Source organism: Protomyctophum bolini (assembly GCF_963924005.1).
Source record: "Protomyctophum bolini genome assembly, chromosome: 6".
Taxonomy (NCBI): Eukaryota; Metazoa; Chordata; class Actinopteri; order Myctophiformes; family Myctophidae; genus Protomyctophum; species Protomyctophum bolini.
In genome coordinates, this window is record NC_137867.1 from 1,291,133 (window position 1) to 1,304,989 (window position 13,857).

General features: G+C 37.0%; 2 long non-coding RNA genes across 2 annotated transcripts in view; both read right to left on the minus strand.

Moving 5' to 3' along the window:
• The window catches only part of LOC308317665, a 93,045-nt gene that overhangs the window by 20,180 nt on the left and 59,008 nt on the right, over window positions 1-13,857 (minus strand). The window lies entirely within an intron of this gene.
• Window positions 856-4,567, minus strand: LOC308316430. The gene is made up of 4 exons (XR_013964159.1): window positions 4,472-4,567; window positions 3,394-3,474; window positions 2,452-2,580; window positions 856-2,295 (listed from the first exon to the last, which is right to left on the minus strand). It is a non-coding gene; the product is annotated as an uncharacterized lncRNA (long non-coding RNA).

The window sequence follows — 13,857 nt, forward strand, 5'->3', positions numbered from 1 at the left end:
GCTTTAGCCTCCCTTTCTTTATGATGTCGAGCTCCATATTGCTCATTAAATGTAGTTTTTCATTTCGGCATATTTGGTTTATTTATCTCTGCATTAACTATACTAAATTGATTGTGAGAGCTCAACAAAGTAACAAACAGACCATCCCACTGGCAGTGTTGCCAGGTTTTGGAAGAGAACCAAGCAACCATGTCTATGAAAACAAGCCCAAAAGAAGCCTGACTAGGCTTAGTAGCCTATTATATAAAACAAGCCCAAAGTCGCTTATAATTAAGCGGACATGGCAACACTCCACTCGCTTCGGAGCTGAGCAGCGCTGCAGAGATTTTAATACCCAGGCAGACGACGTAAATGACAGTTATGGCACAAGCACTGTATATCACAAAAAACCGGACAATTATGTGTCCGGCCAGAGGTTGAGGTGGGAGGAGGACAGGTGGGTCTAAAACCGGACTGTCCGGCGTGAAACCGGACGTCTGGCCACCCGTGTGTGTGTGTGTGTGTGTGTGTGTGTGTGTGTGCAAGGAGTAGCAATAAGGGATTGGTACATTATATATTTTATAGCGTTGTGATTTCCCCGTGCACACAAGATTTTATTTATTTTTATTTTTTCAGGTTGCCCTCTAACGTCTAACCTATATGTTATTTGGTTGTTGTATTTTGTGATGTGGAACCCCGAGAGTAGATGCCCTTTGACATAATCTTATGCGTCAGCTCATCGTCAACACGAGGGACGATATGCTGTTGATTTTCTTCTTTGTGTCCCCATTTAGACAGCCTTAAGTGACACGTGACGTGAACATTAACTGCGGTGATTTGAGCATTAGTAGGCTATAAATTAAGTAGTAACGCTCTTGTATTTAAGTATACTTTATGTTACAAATGTTCAAATAAACCGTACATTACCTGTTAAACTGTGAGGCATTGATAGACTATAACGTGTACATAATTACATTAAAACAAAATAGTTCAAATGACAGCATTCTGAATATGTATGCATTGCTGCCACCTGCTGGACGTTTACCGGTAATCCACAATAAGTATTAACTTGGTATTAAACAAATTAATGTTGAACATGAAATATATCCTTTTCAAATGAATTGCAGATTAATAATTTGATGAATTGCCATTTTGCTCTAGCTTGTAGAGCTGACAACAAATTTTACCCACGTTTTTACATTTGTAAACCTGATATGCTTCCATTTATGAATATAATCATGTGTGGTCTTGTAACACCATTTCTATACAATACAAAAGAATACAAGAATAAAATTGGTCATCAATTTCATTGCAATCAAGTGGTGTGAAGCTATCAATATCATGTCATGCTTTCAAGTGACAAAACTACACAGCGTGCTGAACATACAAATATCTCTTGGGCCCCATCGTTTAAGTTAAACTCCAACACCTTTTTTTTTTTTTTTTTTTTTTACTTCTGTGGCTTCTATGTATTGCCTGCATTCACTCTAGGAGCTTGTATATCAAACACTACCACATACATGTTATTTATATAAATATACACACAAAAGTTGGTCCCTAAGTGAGAGTATATGAGACAATCCCGATGGATTTGTGGGTGCCAACAGCTGCTCCAATATAGGCCTACACCATACAAATATGTAGTATAAATACTATAAACATACACCTTCTCATTTCTGTCACATAGGCCTGCAAATAACAGATCAGTTTTATAATTAGTAGCCTACTTGTCTTTCAATGTTCACTTTCAACTATCAAAAAATAGTATACTGAGAATATATAGTTCGATCTGTGTTGGGTTCAGTTCATACTTTTTTTTCAGGGGGCGCTTTATGCTGTGGCACAAAGTTATCCTGTCACCACTGTTGATGAGCAAATGGGGAAAACTCTACATAACACAAATTATACAACCACCAAGATAATACTAGTGTGACTGTCAATACAATGTTTAATTTTACCTTAATGATGTGTAATTATATATACATGTACTAGGCTGTGAAAACACATCCTGTCAACATACCTGCAGATGGGTAACATACCTGCGTTACTCTTCTGAACAACCCTAATCACAAATATCATGTTTGTACACCAGTGGAAGATGACCTTGAGTATGTATACATGTCGGACAGAAAACCTGTAGAGATCAAAATGTGTGACATTGCGACACAATTTGAGCTTGTAGAAGGTATTCTTTTCCCATCTTCATGGAATGGAAACTGTCATGGCGAGGGAAGCTGACGTTTTCAGGGAGAAGCAGGCTCTTGTATGATGTTGGGGAGATGGTAAAAGGGATGTCATCTGCAGCAACCATGGCTCCTAGAATAAAGTAATTATCCATACAATACAAGTTAGTATAGCCTAGAAGATCAGGGGGGTAGCATTTGATGTCACAGCATAGAAAAAAATGCAAACAAAGTACTGTATGAGCCTATGAAATAGACAAAAACAAGTAATGTTTATTTGATGATCTACCATTCAATGACCTTCCCATCAACGGTGTCTTTGTTGAAGGTGGAACGTGCTGGGAAGCTGACGTTTTCAGGAGGGAGCAGGTGGTTGAATGAGACTGGTTGTGGTGTCATGCTTGTGCACAGATTACATCTGTATTTGAAGGAAAGGAGGAGACATGCACATAGAACAACTATAAAATTATATCCACATGAATTCATTTGTTGCATGTATGTTTATACTATTTATTTTGACTTATATATTGGAGCATATACGTATTAGTTACCGTTTTGGGTACACAATCCAACTATATAATAATAATGATATAAAAGGTGGACTTAAAGTAGTAACCCAGGCATTGTATGCTCACAAAGCCTGGCAGCACATCGTTGTGGATGTTGACCAAAGATCCACCAAAGTGGTTCAACTTAATTCCAGCAGGGACCACGATGTAGAAACCATTTTCTGATTATTATTTCTGTTATTTAGCATGATCAGTTTAACCCCTATGCTAATGGCACTACTGGTTGCCGACGGCCAGGTGGAAGTTCTTGCCACGTGTGCTCAGTACAAACTGATCTCCCAAATGTGTCTGTTGAGTTTAACTTATGATTTATTCTCTGCAGCCATTTTCCTATACAGCATACACATCAAATAACACAAAAGAAACAGTTGAACAAACACAGGCAACCAGCCGTCCTGAACACAGTGGAAAACTGTTTGTCTGCCACTGGCAACACCTCTGCCTGATTAGCAACCTGGGCTGGCCTTGACATTGACCAAGCTGCAGTGACATTGTTAATTAGTAAAACAGGAGGTCATAATGGCTCTTACACACGTTGTTGAATGTGACTTTGTACTTTATTCTATCCCTTTGTTTGTTGTGTTTTCTGTTATCTATGCTGCTGTACTGTCTGAAGGAAGTTTTACTAGTACTGTACACAAGATGTAATAATGAAGTACAACCTTGAACCCTTGAATGTGGTGTCATCTAGAGACAGCAGCTCCTTCCTAGATCACTGCTTCCTTGCAGTGCTCCACCACATGCTGTTGAAAAATCAAACATTGTTTTTACATTTCATAATGCATATAGTAGTCATGTGGCAAGGACCTTTCACTGTATCTCTCCAAATGGGACATAACACAGTCATATTACTGGAACTGCAATGATACAAGATTACTGTGCAAAAAAAATGTTTGCTTTTTACATGTTTGTAGTGTTTTCAGAGCCTTTTATGGGTGTCTCATATTGGATAGGATGTTCAAATCGAGGCAATATAATCACAATTGTATGAACAAAACAAATCCATGGATCTGGCTGGAACAGTCGATAGAGCGCTCGTCTTTTGACTGCTGCAAGGTTAAGGTTATTGCGGGCCAGGTCTGCTCATATGTTCTCTGTAATCAGAGAACATTTTAAAAGAACCAATTCAACATGTTGACAAGTGCAGAACACAACACAAATCTTCTAAAGGTATGGAAAGTAATAGTGATGCACAATATATCAGTGGCATATCAAAATATCCCTCAGATCGGTCTCAAAATAATCCAGATTAATTCCACAGATATTGATGACACAATAATAATGTGACCGATTGATCATCAATCTTAATTTGTACTCACAGAACAGCCATTCGGCCTGTCTCTGTCGCTTTTGTTTTGTGTTTTTATTTTTTAATAAAGTATATTTATTGGTTTTTTAAAGACAAACAGACATTATTGATTGATTTAATACGTTATTAACAGGCTTTGAGCCAAGCCAAGGTCTAGGCTTGTTTGTGGTCTTCTCAATTGTATCTGTTTTCATCATGTGCTTTCAACCAATCGACATACACATTGTATGGTAGACGGCATGGTAGGCTATGTATAGTTGAAAAGTTAACGTGGCGTTAGCTAGCCTTAGCGCTGCTACGCCACGGTGGCCACACAACTCAACACTCATAAATCAACATTCGACAAGAGCTACGGACCACGTTAAAACATTGTCTTTATGGTCTTTACCCATGATGTTACACATTTATTGATTATTTTGTGTTTATTTTACCATAATCTTGTCAAAGCGGTGCGTATCATAGAGCTATAAAGGAGGTAGCCCCTGCTGCAGCGGCAGCCTATGCATGACATAGTCGTTGTTTACTAGAGACTAGAGAGTCATCCATATCACTTCCGGTTCAAGGTTCATTTAATATCTATACTTTCATTGATGCATTGCTGCCACCTGCTGGACGTATTATCCGCAACCATCATATTACCATTGTTTAATGACAAAACCTTATTTCATTGATAGAATAATCAACACATTTGCAGTGATCTATCATAAGACCTTCTTTACTAAATGTCAACAGTTTTAACCATTGCAGTAATGCAAATGAAGTGCAGACTCATAATATACAATATTGTCATTTTGTCTATAGCTTGTAGAGCTGGCACAATAATAAATCACCCACTTCTTTACACTTTGATGTAAGAATAAAGTTGAATCTACCTATAGACATACAATATTAGGCTGAATCATTTAATTGTCATCCTTGCATCTGTGCTGCAGACCGTTTTATTTGTTCTGTCAAGTTCAAGCTCTTTTATTATGCTTAAGTTACATTTCACAAAACAGTTGTATAAATTCTACAAATACTTTTGTGATCATTGTGTTTATGCTTTTAAAGATAGGCCTATATGCTATTTGAACCTTCTTTTTACATGTAAAAGTATGCTATTCAATACAATTTCTGTTAAGCTCATGAATGCTTTTATATGTATACTTGATTGATTGACTTTTCTTTTTTTTACCTTTTCTTAATTCATCAAGAATACATTGTATGCTTCATACATTACAAATCATTAGTAGACAGTAATACTTTACTTACTTTACCACTTTTTGGGCATCATACTACTTCCACATACTTTATTCCGCTTTATGCAGGTATTTATGCTTATTCTTTTTACAATTTTTTATACATTCTTTTTTTTTTTACTTTTCCTTCAGCTTTAATACATTTTCTACTGTACATTATATACATTGCGTCTTTTGGCGAGCCCACACAGTTTCCGTAGGGAACTGCTTTCTAGTTTGATATTAAAATCACTGAGGCTGATAGAAAACCACATGAAGAAGATCGTTAATGTCCAAGTAACAGCTATGCCTTACTCTGAAAATAGCTGGGGTGCATTTTCCCACGTTAATGCTCTGAATTTGATGTGATTTGAACACACAACCTTCTGATCTGGAGTCAGACGCGCTACCATTGCGCCACAAGGCCTACTGATCTCACATCATCATTACCTTCATCTCGCTGGCTTGCCACTGAGAAGAATTTCTTTGATGTTAAAATCACTGATGCTGATTTAAACCGACATGATGAAGATCTGACCTTGACGTGATTTGAACACGCAACCTTCTGATCTGGAGTCAGACGCGCTACCGTTGCGCCACAAGGCCTACTGATCTCACATCATCATTACCTTCATCTCGCGGGCTTGCCACTCTGAGAAGAATTTATTTGATATTAAAATCACTGAGGCTGATAGAAAACCACATGAAGAAGATCGTTAATGTCCAAGTAACAGCTATGCCTTACTCTGAAAATAGCTGGGGTGCATTTTCCCACGTTAATGCTCCGACTTTGATGTGATTTGAACACGCAACCTTCTGATCTGGAGTCAGACGCGCTAACATTGCGCCACAAGGCCTACTGATCTCACATCATCATTACCTTCATCTCGCTGGCTTGCCACTGAGAAGAATTTCTTTGATGTTAAAATCACTGATGCTGATTTAAACCGACATGATGAAGATCTGACCTTGACGTGATTTGAACACGCAACCTTCTGATCTGGAGTCAGACGCGCTACCGTTGCGCCACAAGGCCTACTGATCTCACATCATCATTACCTTCATCTCGCTGGCTTGCCACTGAGAAGAATTTCTTTGATGTTAAAATCACTGATGCTGATTAAAACCGACATGATGAAGATCTGACCTTGACGTGATTTGAACATGCAACCTTCTGATCTGGAGTCAGACGCGGTACCGTTGCGCCACAAGGCCTACTGATCTCACATCATCATTACCTTCATCTCGCGGGCTTGCCACTCTGAGAAGAATTTATTGTGGGCTCGCTACAGCGAGCACACACTAGTTATTGCCAGCCTATATTTGTGGGCTCGCTACAGCGAGCACACACTAGTTATTGCCAGCCTATATTTATAAGTTTATTTATTTATTCCACCCTTTTTTTTGACACACTACTACTTCCACATACTTTATGCTAGAAATTTAGTTCAAACTTCAAACTGTTCAGCTCTTTGAAGTGATTGTGGCTTGCATACAACTTTTTACAAAGTTTTATACTTTTTATACTTTTTAACTTTTAAACTTTTTTTTACATCCTTTATAATGAGAGTCGATGGAAGAAAGGTCCCATTTTTCACAGTTAACTTTTTTGAGCTCTTATTACTCCGTCATACTTTCACTTTGAAACTTCATTCAAACTTTATAATGTTCATCTATCTTTGAACTTTCATTGGTGAAAAAGTTGTTTTGAAAAAGTTTATACTTTTTAAAATATTTAACTTTATTTATAGTTTTTGCCTCCCATAGACAATGAATGGGATTTATCTCTAAATCAACCTCACTTTTGCAGCCTCATTACTCTGGCATACTTTGTCGTAGAAACGTGATTTAAACTTTAGAACGCTCACACGACTCTGGACTCTGGACGGTTCAAACCGTATTCGAATACGTTGAACGGTTTTTCCGAAATCGCAGTTCAATCGCAGGCCGTTTCGGCTAATTAGTGCCATCTTAGAGTGCGGGGCCTCTTTGACTAGAGTGTGGAAACTGAAATTCTTTCCTTGAAAATTTACCAAACAAATTGTCGTCCCGGCCAAAGTATTCATTTTACACGCATGTTCTTTGGTCATTTTGTAGCCACACATGTCCTCTTTCACACAATGTGACCACCAAAGCACAGAGACATACAGAATGTGAACTACGGCCTTTTAAGTGACACAAAAACAGTCAATCTGCTCATTGACCTCCATTGTATAATTCTTACGAGGAAATTATCGCGCTGACAATTCTTAACTCGCTCTTATAACCACATTTTCAATCGTACCAACACCACAATCGCACATGGTGTACCTCAATATCTCAGGCCACTCACAGCGAAAAAAATATTTGCATTCGACTTTTACTTTTTGCGATAGAGCAATTTGTTCGGGGCATAGTTTCCCCCCATTCACGGCCATTATAATCTCCCAGTCATAGTACTGGCATAGAACTTGGAAGTCTTTTACGTCCACAGCTGAGACATATAAGGGCTTAATTACAGGGCTGACATTAAAGTTACAAGATCTCAATGAGTTGCTCTGCGATACCTTGTGAGCTTGTAGGTCTGCTATTTGTGCAATTGGCTGGCCTTTACACAGCTCTCGCAAGAGCACGCACACACGCACACACACACCCTGTCTTCCTATTGGCTGGCCTTTACACAGCTCTCGCAAGCGCACGCACGCACGCACGCACGCACGCACGCAAAAAAAGTAATTTTTTGAAAAAAAGTATTTTTTTGAAAAAAAAGTATTTTTTTGGAAAAAAAGTATTTTTTTGAAAAGAAAGTATTTTTTTGAAAAAGAAGTATTTTTTTGAAAAAGAAGTATTTTTTTGAAAAAAAAGTATTTTTTTGAAAAAAAATGAAATTTTTTGAAAAAAATGAATTTTTTTGAAAAAAATGAAATTTTTTGAAAAAAATGAATTTTTTTGAAAAAAATGAAATTTTTTGAAAAAAATGAATTTTTTTGAAAAAAATGAAATTTTTTGAAAAAAATGAAATTTTTTGAAAAAAATGAAATTTTTTGAAAAAAATGAAATTTTTTGAAAAAAATGCAAACTTAAAAAAAAAAAACTTTAACCTTTTTTTTTTTTACTTATGAAAAAAATATATATATTTTTTTTTTACTTAAAAAGAAAAAACTTGAATTTTTTTAATAAAGATTATTTTTTTTACATTTAAAGAAAAACTTTTAAAAACACTTCTACAGCTTCCACATACTTTATTCCGCTTTATGCAGTTATTTATGCTTAAACTAGTGAACAAATGTTCATACTTTTTTTTTTACTTTTACTTCAGCTTTAATACATTTTCTACTTTTGTTTACAATATGCTACAGTCCCGAAATTTTGATTATGGATTTAGACCACCAATGGGAAAACTATTACTCCGGTCCCCGAGTTTCAAACTTGACACGGCAATAACTTTATACATTGCATTTTATGCGCAATGTAAGGCTCTAAACAGCCAATTTAAGGCTTTAAACAGCCTTAACTCTGTTTCCCAGCATGCTACAGGTCTCAAAGTTTGTGGGTGGTCTTACTATATGTTACAGCTGTAACATATTATGCCCCATCCACACTGTCTTCCTATTGGCTGGGCCATAACTCCAGATAATCTCTAAACATGCTACAGGTTTCAAACTTGGTGGGTCGTCCCACAGACCCCCAATTTCATAAGAAAATTACCACTTCCGAAACATTTGTAGACACAATTATAAATGTTTAATTCCAGGTTAATAACATAATCTTTAATGTGCTTAATGATGGTATGGACATTTTCTATATAACTGCTTCTATCTCATGTATACATACTTACAAGGCATAACAAGTCCTTACTTTAGATGGGCTCTACTAGTATCTACTGTACCTTTACAAAATCACGAGTTTGGGCATACATTTTTTACATACAAGGATTTGTATTTTTGCATTTTGCATACAAGTTCATCTGTGGCAAAGTTTAGATTGATAAAAAAAATTGACATACATTTTAGACAATAATTGAGCCATGCAATGTACTTCACTAAATAAGAAAAATGATATAACTTAAGTATTTATCAGATGTATTAATAGAGGACATTATTGATGCATTATAAGTCTTAGTGGTAAACTAAAGTAGCTATTTATTTTTTTAAACATATGTTTATTCATTTTCTTTATATTACACATAAGTATTTTCAACAATTGACATATATTTCCCCCCCCCCCCACATCCCTCTGGCAGCACAAATACAAACAAAATCTTATCACGAAATGAATTGACAATAATAAATACAAAACAAAAATACATAAATAATGACAAAACGAAAAATAAAACGAAAAACGAAAATAAAACACATTACATACAGTTAAACAAACAGATTCACAATGTCCATCACAGTTCCCTACCCCCACCCCACAGCTAAAGTAGCTATTAGATATGTATTAATAGAGGGCATTACTGATTCATTATTATTATTATTAAAAGTATTTTGGGTGATATTTTTTGACATTGACATATACAAGAAATGTTTTGTTCAGCATAAATTTAACAAAGAGTTGTGACCTCCATGTTTAGGCTGTGGTTAACATTTTAACACTTTCCATCATCCCAGTTTTTCCCTGGCACCCCCCCCCACCCACCCACAGACACACCGATTTAGGCATTTGACAGACGCTCTTAATCCAGAGCAATTTAGAGTAAGCAAGAACACATGGTAATACATCAAATACACAATAGTCATCAAGAATCATGCGTAAGCTAATAACTTAACATCCCTCTTGGCTGGCCTTTACACAGCTCTCGCAAGCGCACGCACGCACGCACGCACGCACGCACGCAAAAAGTATTTTTTTGGAAAAAAAGTATTTTTTTGAAAAAAAAGTATTTTTTTGAAAAAAAATGAAATTTTTTCAAAAAAATTCATTTTTTTCAAAAAATTTCATTTTTTTCAAAAAATTTCATTTTTTTCAAAAAAATTCATTTTTTTCAAAAAAATTAATTTTTTTCAAAAAATTTCATTTTTTTTCAAAAAAATACTTTTTTTTCAAAAAAATACTTTTTTTCCAAAAAAATACTTTTTGCGTGCGTGCGTGCGTGCGTGCGTGCGTGCGCTTGCGAGAGCTGTGTAAAGGCCAGCCAATAGGAAGACAGGGTGTGTGTGTGCGTGTGTGCGTGCTCTTGCGAGAGCTGTGTAAAGGCCAGCCAATTGCACAAATAGCAGACCTACAAGCTCACAAGGTATCGCAGAGCAACTCATTGAGATCTTGTAACTTTAATGTCAGCCCTGTAATTAAGCCCTTATATGTCTCAGCTGTGGACGTAAAAGACTTCCAAGTTCTATGCCAGTGATGACCAAAGAACATGCGTGTAAAATGAATACTTTGGCCGGGACGACAATTTGTTTGGTAAATTTTCAAGGAAAGAATTTCAGTTTCCACACTCTAGTCAAAGAGGCCCCGCACTCTAAGATGGCACTAATTAGCCGAAACGGCCTGCGATTGAACTGCGATTTCGGAAAAACCGTTCAACGTATTCGAATACGGTTTGAACCGTCCAGAGTCCAGAGTCGTGTGAGCGTTCTAAAGTTTAAATCACGTTTCTACGACAAAGTATGCCAGAGTAATGAGGCTGCAAAAGTGAGGTTGATTTAGAGATAAATCCCATTCATTGTCTATGGGAGGCAAAAACTATAAATAAAGTTAAATATTTTAAAAAGTATAAACTTTTTCAAAACAACTTTTTCACCAATGAAAGTTCAAAGATAGATGAACATTATAAAGTTTGAATGAAGTTTCAAAGTGAAAGTATGACGGAGTAATAAGAGCTCAAAAAATGGGACCTTTCTTCCATCGACTCTCATTATAAAGGATGTAAAAAAAAGTTTAAAAGTTAAAAAGTATAAAAAGTATAAAACTTTGTAAAAAGTTGTATGCAAGCCACAATCACTTCAAAGAGCTGAACAGTTTGAAGTTTGAACTAAATTTCTAGCATAAAGTATGTGGAAGTAGTAGTGTGTCAAAAAAAAGGGTGGAATAAATAAATAAACTTATAAATATAGGCTGGCAATAACTAGTGTGTGCTCGCTGTAGCGAGCCCACAACTATGTGTATACACTGTAGAGTGCTATGTCTACATAAACTGATATCTAAAAGTTGAGCCTTTGCATACGCCTGTAAGGTTGTCGAGGCTAGGGCACGTGCACACACACATGCATGCACGCGCACACGCACACGCACACACACACACACACACACACACACACACACACACACACACACACACACACACACACACATACACTTGTCACTCGTTGGTGAGATGATACTCACTTTAAGGCTGAGTAATTGTGACTGTGCCTGTCTTAGGTTGTCCCGGGGTGTTTTACCCATGTGGGATCTTACCCGTCATTGGCTAACCAGCCTGCCATACTCGCCTACTTATGGCTCCAAACGTGGTATGTAATTATCCAGTGCTCCCCAGTGTCCAGGATCTTATGCAAAGTAAATTAAACGCAGTAAGTCGTCAGCCCAGATAAGCGTTCAGCAGGTAGCAGTAGTGCAGGAACTGTGAGACGTGGTGCAGGATTGACTGGCATTCTCTGGAAATGTGAAGCTTTTCATAGTGTGGTTGATACCTCCTGTAAAAACACACACACGAGCACACATGTATCACTAATACATATGAATTGTGCATTGTTGCAAATTGAGTAGTGAATGCTTAATCGTATTATGTAGATTGTAATACATTTTAATATACAATTAACTTACATATAACAGGTAGGGTATCTATGGAAGGGTGGATGGGCTGTCTGTGGTGTGTTCTTGTTTGTGGGAGGGGTGGGGTATCCTCCTTCCATCTGTTGCTCCTCTCAAACCAAGAGTTGTAGTGTTGTTTGCAGATAGCTGTAAATAGCATTTGGTTAGTTACAAAATAAGCATTGGATGCTTACTCACATTACAAGGATTACAATACATTATATTTGGCATGCCATGGAAACAACTTACTTGTAATGTTGCAGCTATGGAATCGGGGGCTGCAGGATGGATGGGCTGCGACTGCCACATCCAGTGGTTGGGTATTGTTATGGGGGGGGGGGGGGGGGGGGGTCCTATTTCTGTCTCTTGGAAACCAAGTGTTGTGGTTTTGTTGTGGGGTCCTATGTCCATCCCTCTTTCTTTCTCAGCTTCAAAGAGGCTGGGGCAGCCAAGGCAGGTGGTGGAGCTTGGCTGCATGGAGGACCCACCCCCCCCCCTATTATATGAATTAGTTGTATTACATTATGTTCTGTTAATCTATTGAAAAGCTTAATTGCGTTACTCTATTACTCTATATACTCTATTAAACATGTTTTTTCTAAACTAAATAAAAATATACAGTAATGTCTGAATAATATAATAATGCTGAATTAGTTGTATTACATTATGTTCTGTTAATCTATGCTTAATTAAACTACATTGCATTATGTTTTGCTATATTAAACATTGTTTTTTCTAAACTACATAAAAATGTACAGTGATGTCTATTATGATTATATCGTGTTGAATTTGTTTAATTACATTATGTTCTGTTAATCTATGCTGAATTAAACTACTACATTACATTATGCTTTACTCTATTAAACAATAATTCAATATAGTGCAATGTTGTATATCAATAGTCTATTAAATGTGACTTTGTAAATCTACTTTAAATCAGATGTTGGCTGTTTGTTTATTTGAAAAACAAGGCACAATAGCCTACAGATTATTCACCTGAAATAGCTTTAAATTGATTGGTCATAATGCCAACAGTAAATTGGTGGTCAGTAGCACATAATTTGACATATAAAATGAAAGACTTTAAAATATTGCACTGTAAGATTTCACAATACGGATTTAAGATTCCACAATACAAGTTGATATCGTTTGATAATTGTTACTCTACTGAGACACGTTAGAGGTTATTACACAGTATACAGGGTTGTGGTAACTGTGATAGGTTCGTAATACACCTGACTGGACACAATGCTGTGGTCGAGAGATGAAAATGTGGTCCAACAGTGTGTTCTTTTCAGTGGTCGCAGTTGTGATTAGCTGTGCATATCCTCTGGATTCAAACAGATCAAATATTGCATGCGTTCCGCTGGACAGCAAATTTTCATTGAAGTCTGCACACACAATGATTGGGTGATGATCCATGATCTCTAAAGAGTCCAAGAGGCTTTTCAGGTTTGGGAGGAATTGATTAACACCGTAGTTTGGAGGTCTGTACACAGCAGCAATCAGTGCATTCACTGGGCCTTCAACTTTGACAACCACAAACTCCAGGTCAGTTACATTATGTATGTACGGCTTCTCACGGGCTTGAATGTTGTTTTTCACATATACAGCAACTCCACCCCCGTTACTGTTGGCCATGCAAGAATTGTTAGTGTAGGAAACGTTTCTGTTTCGCTTGAACATACTGTAGCCATCCAAATGGAGACTCTCAGCAACAAATGATCCATGCAGGTGAGTTTCCGTGAGACACAACACATCTGCTAGACCCAGCTCATGATGACTCTTTATGTCACTGATATGAGGTGCCAGTCCTTCTGTGTTGTGATGGATGATGGTGAGAGTGTCAGGCGTGTTCAGTGTTT